Genomic DNA, 13,541 nt, shown 5'->3' with positions numbered 1-13,541 from the left:
CCTGTGTATTTATTTGTTTTTGTGTGTCTATGCAAATATGGTGAATGAGTGCATGTCTGTTTGTTTGTGTGTGTGTGTGTGTGTGTGTGTGTGTGTGTGTGTGTGTGTGTGTGTGTGTGTGTGTGTGTGTGTATGTGTGTGTGTGTGTGTGTGTGTGTGTGTGTGTGTGTGTGTGTGTGTGTGTGTGTGTGTGTCTGTGCGTGCGTGCGTGCGTGTGTGTGCATGTTTGTGTAAATGTTTGTCATGAATGTAAATGTGGGTGTAAATTAACAAACCTGTGTATTTATTTTTGTGTGTGTCTATGCAAATATGGTGAATGAGTGCATGTCTGTTTGTTAGTGTTTGTTTGTTTGTTTGTTTGTTTGTTTGTTTGTTTGTGTGTGTGTGTGTGTGTGTGTGTGTGTGTGTGTGTGTGTCTGTGTGTGTGTGTGTGTGTGTGTGTGTGTGTGTGTGTGTGTGTGTGTGTGTGTGTGTGTGTGTGTGTGTGTGTGTGTGTGTGTGCGCGTGCGTGCGCGTGCGTGCGTGTGTGAGTGTCTGCTGGATATATGAGGGCAGGGTTCAGGGTGGGTGTTCTGTCCAGTGTTCACCAAAAGCTAAAATCTGTCAGGCTTCCATACCTCCTGATGGAACCTCCTGACGTTAGCTGCAAACCCTCATCATGTGATCAGACTCAACTCGACTGTTCATAACCCCCTCAGTCACCTGACCAACCAAATCAACCAATCACTGTCCACCACTACCGCCTTCCCCTGCGCCATCCTTTGCTGCACATCACGTCAGCCCCATGTGATGTTCTCCATCGATAACATACTACTGTCTCAATCTACTGTTACATACTGACAGCTCTGGGGAGAAATATATAATGGAAGTGCTCGTGCTTGAGGTGCGCTTGGTTTTGTTGGTAGTGTTTCAGTTGAAGTGTTTGCAAATAAAAGAAAATGCAGCTTCAGTTGTCAAAAAAAAGAAAATCAAGTACCTCAAGTTGTTTCTTTTTAAAATGGCCATTTCAGGCCAGATATCTGTCTTTAACATTTCTATTGCCAAAACAATGGTGGTCAATGGAATTTAGTTTGTGGTGCTTAAAGCATTACAAATGTACATTTAAAGAATCATTAGTGTCCCTGTTTTTCTGGGTAAACAGTAAACCTCACTTTAAAAAGTTTTTATTGGGACTATTTTTGCTGTAGTTCCTTAAAAACGTAAAGACTTTTATGCTCCGAAAACCAAATCGAGTTTTTTGGGAGATGATATAGTAAATGTTAAAGACAGATATCTCAAAACCAATATGAAATACCTCTAGAGATGAGTAAGAAAATGTTTTTGCAAATAAGATGAACTGGCCCTTTAATCTGAACAAGGTGCACTTGTTCGGTCTACTTTCTTTAGCATCATTTGAAACCATTTTGAATTCCAGTATTTGTCTCCAGAGCTGCATCCTACATTCTACTGTTCATACTACTGTATGTGCTGCATACTACCTTACCAGGTCAGAATCCACCTTAACCTGTCTCCATGCCAACCACAAAAGGAGCCAGTTGCACAGCAACGGGCTTCCGCCACAACAAAACAACCTACCAACCTACCATCTTCCTCAACCACCGAGGCCACGCCCACCTGACTATGATCGTTCCATAGAAGAAAAAAGATAGAGGAAGAGAGGATAGGAAGAAGGGGGGACAGATGAAAAGACGTAGTTGTGATTCTCAGGTTGTCTTATATTGATTTAATGTTCAGTCTACACTCAAGTCTCTCACTGGTGTCCTGTTGCCCCTAACTGAGCCCAAAGACCATCATGTCCTTCCATGAGAAATTCTTTGTACCATTGATTGACTACCGACCAATTCCTCTCGAACAGTTGATTGATAGTATTGATTGACCAATTATCTTGAGAGACGCTACACAGCCAGCCAGGTGAATGAAGCTAGGCACTGTAACTAATGTTTACAACTCAAATGAGACCAACAACGCTGTTGAAAGAATGTCTAGGACTTTTAAAGAAAAAAAGGGAAAAAAAAGAGACAAATCTCTGAAGAGTACTTATTTCTAAATGATGGAACTTTTCGCTTACTTTCTATGTGACATGAGGTAATGTAATTTCTTTCAATCATTGCATGTGACTATTTTGATTTGCAATGAAACTGTTAGAATGGATGGTACATTTGTGACGTCAGTGCAACGTTGGGACACCGACGCTAGAAATCAATGTTGGTTTCTTATAACATTGTTTTTATGTCACCGTGAGGAGTGCTTATGGACCAATGAATGCTAAATGTGTGACCATACAAAGCTGTAAAGGTTTTGTTTATTTGTACATGGTTATGGGTACAATAAACCATTGAAGCAAATTACCATCTTTAGTCTTAAGGAGTAAGCACTCACACATTTGTTTGTAAAGTCAGTACCATGTAATATTGCACTGTTATGAGGTAAGTTCCAACAGTGAATCCAACATGGCACCTGGTAATGTGCTTCCATTCAGATATCTTCTCTAGGAGGGTTTGATTGAAAGAATGAGAGACGAGCAGGTCTCGATCACACATCACCTTCCTCCTGACGACAGGCATCTCGAAGGGGTGGGGTTCACCTCTGACATATCCATCTACCCACAAACCTCCTGTGCACCAGAGTCATCCGATCAACAAACACCTGCACCCCTACATCCACCATGATTCCACACAATCCAGCCAATCAGCTCCTGTGACCTCTGGCCAAATCGTCTCAGCCCTCTCCATGCCATCGGCTAGGCGGCTTTTGGCTTTTTGAGCTGTTGTTGCAAAGCTTCCTGGGAAATGGAGTCACAATTCACAGCATGGTCCGACCAACCTCTTGTCACTCTCCTTCCACACACCTCTCTCCATATGCCACTAAAGAAGTTCCTCCGCTTCCAGCAAGAAGGTCACGGTGTGTGTGTTTACAATGTCACACACTCGTAATACGCTAATGCGAGCAAGCAAATACATGGGTCAGAAGGCAGCTAAAATTAAAAAACAGTGTATTAGACAACCCATGCATATTTACCAGGTTGTGGCTAAAATAATATAATCAGCAAATGTTTATCTTATCACTTTGTACTCAAACTGTAACCGTATTACACCAGAGGGAGATTCAAACAGTGTATAACAGATTGGACCTTCTTCTCTTCTTGGAGGCTTCACTGCTGTAGGAGCAAGAGAAATCTCATTGGTTAATTTAAACCTCATGAAAGACAATTGTATGGGTCAGTTATATTAGGCTAAACTCCAAACCAGCAGCAGCTAGGAAAATAAGAAACAGAACAGAAATTTGCTGGATTATTTTTTTAATTAAAACCAAAGTGACTAAATATCTTAACAACATGACATATATGTAATAGCTAATAATAAGTACACACAGTGAGCAAAATATAAAGTGCCTTTATATGTGTTCTCAGAGATCATAATGTACTACTTCAATTTGAAATATAAGATAAACACATCAGAGTCCATTGGCTGTCATTTAGTCTGTAACTATGTATCCCAGCTAAACTACAAACCTATTCGAGACAGAACCAATATGATTATATCTGCCTCCAGAGAAGCTCAGACTACAAGAAACATTTATCTGTCAAACTGCAACATCTTAGAGAGGTGAATAAGCAGGAAAGAAATGGACAAATGTTTCTAAAATTGTCCTTTGAGATATACTCTGGTGTTGTGATCAATATGAATGTGCCTTAGATCAGCTCCTAAAGGTTCTGTATGTTGTCTCAGAACAACAGAGGCCTCTGAGGATACAGGAGGTAAGTTTCATAACCTGCAGTAAAAGAGGTGAAATTATATTTTGTGTAAGAACAACACTGCAAAAACCTCAATCCAAGTATAGCTAGTAACAAAGTAAGAAATATTGTTGGAGAAGCCTGGGACTTTTCATTGCCAAACTACGTTGTATCTATGATGCAAATGACAATAAAGCCTTTGAATATTTGAAAAAGAGCCGACAGCATTGCTGCTGTTTGCAGTTTGTCTATGCAGAGATAATGAGAGCATGCCTGTGCCTCTGCAAGGACAGGAAACCTTCATTTAAAAGCAGCTCGAACATAATACAAGAAATGCTGTAACTGAATAAGGTCAAGCAAAGCAAATAAGCTACTTCAACACACCTGGTCCAGCAGGAGAAAATACTGGCTGTATGTATTAAATCATGTTCCTGCATTAATATATTGGCTTTACAGTTCATTATTGAATGTACAAGCCACATGAGAGCAGATTATCAGATTCAACAGTTGTATGATATTTATCGATTAAATCCTTCACTCTTTTTAATAGGTTTTCTTTCATCAACTACAGGCCACATGATAAATCTTGTAATATAGAATCAACATAATCCACAGTGTTATGTAAGGTCGATCTATATTTTGTCTCTCCTTTTTAAAGTAACTCCCCAGAGGAGCTTCAGAGTATTCCAGTCACTGCTGACCTACTTTAGTGCAAATGCCACAGAGGAGCATATGTGACAACTACCATGATAAACTAGCTGTGCTGCTGTGGGTAGAAACATAGGCATCACAGGCTCTGAATCTGGGGCGCTTGGGTGTCGCTAAAGCTACAACTGCGGCTTTTTCTCATAAAAAGTTCCAGAAACAGTACATCGCGAGACTTCCTGTCACAACAGACAGTCAACGTGATTGAATTAAATCAAGAATCAAACATTTTATCCCAAGAAATGTCTGCACTTCCGAACTAAAAAGTTTGCTAGCTAGTGCTAGCTCTCTGTCTCTGTCAGTGTTAGCGCAGCACCTGCTACCGCTAATAGCGCACTGCTCCCCTTGCATGTTCCCTCGTTCTTCCGAACTCTAAGAATAGATCTCAGTAGCACCCAGCGGAGACGTTCACAGGCATTCCCAGGTGGTTCCTGCAAAGTCTCACAGAAAGAAGATCAATTGGAAAGGATTGCTTCTGGCAGAGAACCATGCTTCCCATGCACATGTAGCCTATAGGTTAAAACAAATTTACTGGGCCTCTATGGGCGTTGTTCCATATTTGCAGTTTTCCCATTGGAATATAAAGCTGTGGCCTTGTTTCTGAGGATTAATGTGGACATTAAGCATTTGTAAGTAGGCCAAATGTTAAGTTATCCACCTGCAGGCTTAGAGCGTATCTGAACTAAACCAAAGCTTGTTGCAAGCTTTGGTGAAGCACACTGAAAAAACGGAAACGTTGACTTTAATTCAATGTATTATGTCAACAAATTTCACATTACTCTATTAGGTTAGTTGAAAGCAATAATATTAAGTTTAAGTAAGAGAATATTAGGTTCAACTTAATAGTATTGCTTTCAACTAACCTGAGACAGCTAGGCCTATGTGGAATTTGTTGGCACAGCAAACTGCAGTGTTAATAACATACAGATGCAGACAGGCATGAAGGGACACGCTGAACCTAGAGAGCATTGGAGCGAATACATTTATGTTCTGGGACCATGATGTGTCTCTGCCCTGCCTCCATAAACACCCTCTCTGTCCTTGGGGAAGAGCCTGTTTACAACCTGCACACAAAGTTTCAGAGGGCACCACACCATTACCGGGTGAAACGTGTCATGGAAAGTGTTAATGTTTATTAGTTAGCGTCATGAATTAGTAACAATGTTAATCCCTCTTAGCGTACATGGTCCAGGATGGAGGTGCTGGAATACAGCGTTTGTGTTTTTAATGGCACATTATATAAAAGTGAATCAATAGAGTAAATGACAAACTCTTCATGCACAGTAAGGTCAATGTCATAATTCAAAGCTAATACATTTGATGGGAATCAATCAAATATTCACTGTGAAGTGACACGTTTAAAGCTCCAGTGTGCTCTACATTAAGTGATGCTGTTGCTAAATTATCAATATATAGCATGCTTTCTAATGGAAGTATTTTGCAAGTCCAGGAATCCATCCAAATCTGTGTCGAATTTTCAATCAGTTGATAAGTCATTTAACTGATTTGGGAATACAATTCTTTAAATATATATCACTTGCCTTTCTTGACACTTCTTGACACTTTACAAGATGTATTTTTTTTGCATACATTAGCACTAATGACTGATATGATGATGGTCCGACTTCCCGAGACCAATCTCCATTTTCCAGTTCTCCATCACTCTTTCTCTCTCCCTCTCCAGCAGCCTGCTTTACATCCCACTGAGGATGGAGGAGCTGTTGCCAGCATAAACAGCAGATGTTTTGAAAGATACACAATCACTTAATTCTTGGCAAGGCACATGCTGAGAGAGTCTTATTAAATCCACAGTATTAAGGAGTACGCTTGAAGGGTTTCTTTCTGAAATAATTATTCAGATTTCAGGGAGGGCAACAAATTAAATTACATTACATGTCACTTGTTAGATGTTTTTATCCAAAGAGACTTACACACATTCAATACTGTGGGCAATCCCCATAGGAGCAATTTGGGGTGAAGTGTCTCAGGGACACAACGACATGCTGACTGCAGTGGGACTCGAACTTGCTATCATCTGATTCGGGGATCAGCGCACCGAAATAAAAATCCCATTCTGTTCATATTCTAAAATATCTGATACAGCAGTTCTATAGGCTGATTTTATATATATCACCTAAAAATGACTACTTTCCTGCAATTAAACCTCAAAATACTTGAGTGACCTAAAAAAGTGAATGTTGTTGATATGTAACATAAATGGCTGATCTGGTTAGACTAATCAGATTAAAGCAAATGTGTATCATGTTAGAGCATTAGAAATCATTGGTCCAACAGAATCCTTTTCATTTCTTTTGAATTGCTCATCATCGTCTTCATAATCATATCCAGAACGCCAGTCAGCTGAGCTAAATTATGAACAATGATTGTATTTTTATATGCTGTTTTTTCTGCTGTGGTAACATTTCTAACTCAAACTTTCAGATATAGCCTTCATCTATTTTATATTAATCTGTTCCCAGAAGGATGTATTGAACATTTATTATATGAATAAATAATACATACATACTATTAACTACCTTGCAAAAGCTGTGATTCTAAAAGCACTGTAGCGTGTACAGGGATTTCTTTATCAGTTTGATGGTACATAACATGTTCTGCAGTCTTGCAGCTGTTGTTTTTTTTTGTTCTGGAGCCTATGCTTTAATAAATGCATTTTCTATAGTACAAAGGGCAGCCTGCGCAGTGCTTGATGTGTCTGACTGCTCTTGCTGTGCAAAACCCAACCCAAAAGAGTTCTGCTCCCTTATGCTTTTACTGTGATGTAATTTAGAAATAAAACATGAAAATACTCATTTACTTAGCACATAAAGCACATTTTACCCTCATTCTCAGAGTTCTATTTTATGTCTTCTTGTGATGTTTTCTGGAAAGAAAATGGAGCTTGTTGCACTGAAGGTTAGACATCTGACAGCAAATGCTTGTTCCAGTGGTGTAAAGGAACTAAGTTTACTCAAGTACACTCTAAAAACAAATGCCTTGGCTCAACAAAGAAAATCAACGCAACAGTTTGCATCGATGTTTATTGAGTTAAGACAACTTCTAATAAAATTGTCTTAAAGCAACAAAGTTATTTGAGTTAGGGGAGAAGGCTTTTCCTCTACAATCAGAGGTGTTTTAAATTACCAATTACTTAATAATTGATAGCATAACCAAAAGTTTTGAAGTTGATTACTAAAAAAATTAAGTTGTTCCGACTGGTTTTACCGTATGATTTAAAAGGGATTTTAAGTTGTATTTACTTAATTACCCTCATTCGGGATACAAGTTTTTAAGTTGATTACTCCAAAAATTAAGTTGTTCCAACTTGTTTTACCGTATGATTTAAAATGAATTTTAAGTTGTATGTACTTAATTACCATCATTGTGAACACACGTTTTTTAAGTTGACAAACATTTATAAATTAAGTGGCTCCAAATATATTGTATTCAATAGTTTTTTTTTTGTTGCCTTTTCACTTGATAGTTCAATCAGGAGCAACTTCATTTAATTTGAACATTTATTGACACATACCATATGATAAGGTGCATGAACACCTGATCACAGCGGACTGCAGGAGAGAGGAGAACCATTTTATAGTTTGGCTGCAGCACGTTGATTGGCTGCTGGAGAATGAGGTGAAAAGTAATAGGTTAAAGAGAACGCCTGTTATATGCAGCTGCGGAGTGAATACACCCAGTCTTCCTGAAAGAACTTGCGCTGAGCTTCATTTAAATCTTGAAAAAAAAGATAAATAACACAAATTTAAATTGCCCCACAAATAATAAATAAACACATTAGCTATATTACCATGGGAAATGGGGACACAGCAAATAAATGCTGCCATCACAACGAACTTAGAGGCCTTTGCATATTTAAAACCAGTGCCAAATATGCAAAATCTGTAAAGTTTTTGTAAAACTACAGAAACAAACTCTCAATGGCCACCAATCTGCAGATCACACACATCAATTTTACAAAAGATGTAACAAAGATGTTTACACTGCCGACAGTCATTATTTCAAACAATATGAACACATTTAACGCAGAATGCTTCCTCAGTCATTTGTTTCCTTCAACCACGATGGTTGTCATGGTATGGTCAGATCCTGGGTTGGACCGGTCACTGATGAAGGCGATATTCATGTCCTTTTGAAGCACATTAAATAACATGTTAGCGCATAAGAGATAATGAATTAGGTAATTGCATACTTTTTAAACTGTCACTCTTAACTAATTCAGAGCCATTATTACCAGCTGCTAAAGCAACGCTGGTATTGTTTTCACCTATTGAGTCTGCATGTGTGTATCATCATGGCAATATGGTCCTGAAGACACACAGAGGTTGTTTTGAGTACTTTGCCTAGTGTTTAAATGCATGTGGACAGATTTTGTCAATCACAACCGTGCAAGTTTTAGTATACCTTCTCATCTTTTTTGCAGTTTCCATACAATATTTGAACTGGTTAAGTGAAGAACAGAAGCCACTTTTCAAATGTTGCACAATCCTTTTCCCATGCCATTGCTGTGAACACCTATCCATGCACTTTTGGATATTAACCCCTTCATGCCCACAATTCCCAAATCCCTGAAAAATAAGGATTTATGAGATTTCATGCAAAATTCTCAAATGAAATGCACCAAATTAGCTTTCTCCAATGTTTATTCATAAAGGAGGTCATGTGTTCTAAATGAATGAATATTAACCCTTTTATGCCAAGCCAGCAAAACAGGTCGCTGGATGAACCTTCCTACACCCATTGAGCTTTTGAGATCCAGAACAATGGATTTAAAGAAAACATTTTTAATATGCTTTTCATGTCTAACACATTTTGTAACCATCATCTAAAGTGTAATATACCCTGTGATTATGTAATTAAACCATAATTGCAAGATTTTGTTGTATTCTGCCTCCAGATTGTATTCGGTATAATTGGCGGTTGGTGCAGTTCCTGTATTATTCCTAGCTATTTGAGTTTGCTAGTCAAGACAAAAACACACCGGGGACTCTTTGGATCATCCGTCCACTTCTTTTATGCCCTTGATGAAGCATAATCTGTAAGTATTTTTATTTCTAAGATTATTGTGGACACTATTATATCTTAAATTGACTATTATTCCACATTATTATACATTTGTGACCCGCTCGATCAGTCGGATGTCGCAACGGCTCATTTCAAAATAAACGTTGATTTGTGTAAAAAACTAGTTTTTCAGGGTTCGGGTGTTTGATTTTAAATAAACAAAGTATTGGCTTTCAGAATATGAAACTTTTATTTCCAAAATCTCACGACAAATACATGTTTGAAGCTTGTAAAGGGAAGATGACAGCTCTCATTGTCCACTCTGCTGTTCAGCAGCGCCGCTTCCCCTCCCTCCGCTGAAATTATGAATGTAAGGCGTATTATATAGTAATCAAGGATAACACGGCAGGGTCCGTTACAGTTTGTTTTCATCTAATTTCAAATAAACAATGTCTCGGTTTTCAGAATATTAAACTTGTTTCTGCAAATTCAGATGAAAAATACAACTTTGAAGCTTCTAACGGCATGATTACAAGCGGAGAACGGAGTAATTGAACGTCGCAGCTAGGGTGACCAGATGTCCCGCTCTGTGCGGGACTGCACAGCATTTTTAACATTTCTCCCCCGTCCCACTGAAAGGCCGGCTCGGCTCGCCGACGGCCTGCACCGTCCTTTATTATTATATTTGTTAAACGGCATCATAATGCGCTGACAGGCGAAAGACCCCCCATTGACAGTTCAGTTCACCAGCGTACACTTCCCCAGGGAAAACAAACAAAATACACACAAATGCAAAAATACACACCCCCCCCCCCCCCACACACACACACACACACACACACACACACACACACACACACACACACACACACACACACACACACACACACACACACACACACACACACACACACACACACACACACACACACACACACACACACGAGCTTCCCCCAAACCAGTAATACAAACAAAAATATGTTTCCTCCTACTTTGGTCATTTATTAGCCGGTAATTATCAATCCAATCGATGGATTCCAGAGAAGAGGAAACTTTGAAGGCCTTTTTCTCAAAATGATGACTCGTGACAGTCATTAGCCTATATAGCTGTGACATATTTTGCTTAATATTTGGAGTAGGCCTACAACAACAATCTGATATCATTCGAAAATTAGGAATATCCTCTTTCCAACAGTGTATATAACTCAAAATGTGTCTTCTGGTCAATGTGACTTCAATAGAGCAAGTCACATTTGTTTTTCTTTCTTTCTCATGATGCTAGCTATTGATGTAGTCTACTGTTAGCGTGGCTATCATTCAATGTAAATCAGTCAAGAATAACACTGGAAATGGGTAGGCTATTAGAATAAAATATTAGCATAGATGGACATGTAAGTGTATTAACCTTTTTTTATTATCTATTTTCTTTACAGGGTTTACATTGGTTATGGATCCAGTGCCTGATGAGTGCCACTTCAGTTGGAGGTTTAACTGCCAAGCGAAGAAGGAACCGTTGATCTCTGCAGGAGCAATCAGATTAGAAAAACATTATCCAGTGTAGCAAGATATATGGTGATGAAAAACACTTTGAGCTTCAAGAAACATTGGACAATAACAACGAATTCACTTTGAAATGCCATAAAAGTTGTGTTTCATGTTATACCTCAAAGATTCACTGTGAACGGCACAAACGTCAGAGGGCTCGAGAAACAGATTCAAAGTTCCTTGCAAGGTGACCAGGCGCTCACAGTTAGGGGACTCGTCCAGATCGAGGGCTGCATTCTTATTCCGAGAATTGGAGACCAAGAAGTCTCTATTAAAAGTTTGTGGAAAACGAAAGGATGCTGTTTCGAAAAGCGTCCAACATCGTCTTCAGGGGACAATTAGTGATCTGCATGCTGCAGATTCCCGGTACCATGTTGACTGTCGAAAAAGATTTGTCCAATTTAGGTCACTCCCAGGGCAGGCGGTTAGAAGTTCAAAGGACACTGACGAAGATCCTCCCTTTACGTCAGTTGTAGAGAAGATGACAGCTGACCGGTCAAAAATGTGGAATTCTGTTGAACTGTTTGCACTCTATACAGACCTTCATGGGGATAAGCTTTCTAGGAGGACCCTCATCCGGCAACTCCAGCAGACATTTGGCAGTGATCTTCTGGCACTATCCTCACCTGGGATAGCTGACATCATTGCTTTTCGTAGTTGTGCCTCGCAGACTCTTCGACTTGTGAATGATGACGAGGATGACATGGAGAGCATCGCAGTGAAAGCTATCAAGCAAATCATTCAGGATGTGAAAAACATTGATATGGACAAGGGACACTATAACATCAGCATTAATAAGGACATGATCAAAGAGTCAGTGAGTGACTTTCTGTTGATGTTGTTAGCAAAGGTTTCTCCAAAGCTAGATAATACCCTTCCTGCACTGCTCATAGGTTCAATTGTCACTAGTACTCTCAAGGCTCAGGCAACTTGTTTGCAAGTAGACCTACCAGGAAAAATGGTAGAGTCCAAGAAGCTTACCAATAGCATGTATTCCTATGGTGTATGTTGTTCATACACAGAGTATCGCAGGTTCAAGAAATCAGCATCTCAGGCAGCAGTAGCAGATTTGAAGTTGTCTGGCGTATTTAATGCTGACGATGGTCTAGTTCAGGCTATTGTGGATCATTCTGATGCTGATATAGCCTCTCAGAATGGTAAGCAGTCCACACATTCACTAGCTGTCCTTCTCACACAGTACTCGCAGAGCTCTGAAGAGGGTGAGGAGCAAACCAATCCAAAGATCAACAGGATCCCTAAAGCTTCACCAGACATTCCATACAATATAGAAATTCACAGATACCAAGGACCTAAACAGCCTCCAATGCCACCAGATAAAGCCACAAAGGCTGTCTGCTCCCTGAAGTCACTTGCTCACCAAGTAGGTGTGTTTACGAAAGCTTCAGAGGCGGACCTTAGTTTTCTACAGGAAGTTCTTACTCAGGACAACTGCCCAGAATACCATGGATACAACACAAAACATAGCAGGGAGCAGGGCACTCTCCCCCAGGCCAAGACAAAAGCGCTCTACTTACCCCTGATCGACATGAAGCCATCTGATCCCGATACAATGATGACAGCCATGGCCAGAGTACAAGAGCTCACATCTGAAACTGGTCAGAATTTCAGTGTACATGTGACCAGCAGCTCTACCGGGTTGCAGTGCAAGTGTTATGGGCCCATCCAGATAAGTTCAAAGACATGCACTTACGTCTTGGGGGTATGCATGCATTGATGAGTTTTGTTGGGGCTATAGGTTCACTGATGGCGGAAAGTGGGCTCTCTAGTTTCCTGTCAGAAGCATTTGGTGGGGTTGCCAAGATGTTGAATGGGAAGAAGTTCCCTCAGAATGTACGTGCCCTGCGCATGATGGCGGAGGAGGTGCTGCGGAGTGTGATTATGGATGGCCATTTCCAGAAAGCAGACGATCTGATGAGAGCCTTGAATCAGATTGCTAGTCAAAGTAGGACAGCCAAACTTTGGGTTGAGGTCTTTGTGAAACCAGTGTTGCTGATGATGTCGTACATCCGGGCTGAACGTGAGGGTGACTGGCTTCTCCATCTGACCACATTCCGGAAGATGCTTCCCTACTACTTTGCAGCTGGCATGTCAACTATGCCAGGTATGGCCTCTACTACCTCCGTTCCATGGAGAAGCTTCCTCCGCATGTCCAAGGCTATTTCCTCCAATTTCCTTTATTTTATTTCAACATTCTTTATTACGTCGCTAAACTCCTTGAAAAGGTCCTCTTCTTTTTCTCCAAGGTACACGACAAGACAGCAGATGGCTATAGTTCTCTGCGTACTTCAATTGTATTGTGCTATTTTTGAAAAAGGAAAAAAAGAGAAATTACCTAAAATGAATATATTCTGAATGGGTGACTTCCAACAACTTGCATTTCAATGACAACTCTAAATAATGATCCTACCTCAAGAAGCATGTCCTTGATCTGCTTCACCGAGATTCATTTTTAATAAAAAGCGATATCACAATAGTAACCAAAGTATTTTTACTCTCACAGTAGACTACTACTTTG

The sequence above is a fragment of the Notothenia rossii genome (genome assembly GCF_949606895.1).
Source record: "Notothenia rossii genome assembly, chromosome: 4".
Classification (NCBI taxonomy): Eukaryota; Metazoa; Chordata; class Actinopteri; order Perciformes; family Nototheniidae; genus Notothenia; species Notothenia rossii.
The sequence above is the reverse complement of the archived record's forward strand: the minus strand, read 5'-3'. Positions refer to the sequence as shown.